Here is a 1657-nt window from a genome sequence, read left to right on the forward strand (position 1 = left end):
GTGTGTGTGTGTGTGTGTATGTGTGTGTGTGTGTGTGTGCTGGGTATCAGGCAGTGATAGAAAGAAAGAGAAAAGACCCTGGAGCACAAACAGCAGAGAGAATCGCCGGCTCCGATTCTCTGTGTCTTATAAATCTTTTGCTGACGCTCGTTTTTTTTTTTTCTTTCTCTTTCCTATTTCTTGGAATTTGGAAAATCAACTTCCATGTAGAGGGGCGTCTGTGATGGTGGAGGACAAGAGGCAGAGGAGCAAAACAATGAGAGAGAGAGAGAGAGAGAGAGAGAGAGAGAGGAAATGGAAAAGAAAGCATGACGAGATGATGGGAGACCAAATAGAGGAAACAAATAGGAGGGAAGAAAAAAGAAGCGAGGAAGCATGAAGGACGTCAACGTAGGACATAGATTTATAAGAAAGCTGCGAGGAGAAGATGATGAAAGAACACGAAGAAGGAAAGGACAGAGACAGAAATGAGGCAGACCCAAAAAGAGGAGAAAAGAAAACAGGAGAGGATGAAAAAACAAAAGAGAGGGAATAGAAAGAGGAAGGAAGGAGAGGAGAGGAGAGGGAAAAGTTGAGAAGAGGCAGAAGAAAGGCAGAAACGAAAGTGAAATAAGAGAAAAGGAAGAATTCATGGAAGGATACGAGGAGAAAGTGAGGGGAATGAAAGGATAAAGGATGAGAGCAGGGAGAAAGAGGAGGAAGTTGAGGAACAGAAAAAGGAGAGGAAAACGAGGTTTTCTTTGAAGTCACGAAGGACACAAACTGCAGAGAGAGAGAGGTGACAGGTCTGCAGTGTGCTGTGACCTCTCTTTTACACACACACACACACACACACATACACACACATACACCTCTCTTTCACACACACACACACATACACACACATACACCTCTCTTTCACACACACACCCCTCTGACAAAGTGTCTGTCACTCAGTAAAACAGAGATAGAGAGCAAGTGAAGACTCTTCTTTGAACATTTGGCAGTAAATACTGATGTTCTGGGAGGAAGAGTTTTAATTAAGCAACACACGGCAACCAGGCCCCGCCGTCTAACACCAGACACCGATCACAAGGAACCCGCCATTCATAGTAAAGACATAGTAACACATCTGTTTCCATTAAGCTTTTACAGAGGGCGGTCCCGCACACAAGAGACACATCGAGGCTCCTTTAAATATCTGACCGAAGTCATTTCCTCTCTTATGTAATGGATAAATTGCAATTCTATATATATCGCTTCATGTTCAGCCCCGAACTAACAGCGAGTGTATCTCATACCAAGTGCTGTGTGTGTGTCATAATCACACATCAGTCTGCCTTTGCATTCACATGTTCCTTCCTCACCATGAACACACACTCTGTAGCCAGCCGGGCTGTTCTCATGAACCATTCCTGCATAGAGCTTCCAAAAAAATAAATGCACTGCAATATGTATGTAATCAATGTAGTTATTACTGTCTGCCTCGCTTTGACCGTCTCTGTAAGGTAGAGACTGCTAGTGGTTGTTTAGTACTCTTGACCTGAGAGTGAAGAACCTGCAGGGAGGAGGTCGGGGGGGTGGCGGAGTCCTAAAACACAGGACATTCAATCGGGGGGGTGGAGTACGTGTCCCGGAAGCACTACAGTACTTAACCCTCATGTTGTCCTCAGGTCCA

Source organism: Etheostoma spectabile, chromosome 10 (assembly GCF_008692095.1).
Source record: "Etheostoma spectabile isolate EspeVRDwgs_2016 chromosome 10, UIUC_Espe_1.0, whole genome shotgun sequence".
In the NCBI taxonomy this organism is placed as follows: domain Eukaryota; kingdom Metazoa; phylum Chordata; class Actinopteri; order Perciformes; family Percidae; genus Etheostoma; species Etheostoma spectabile.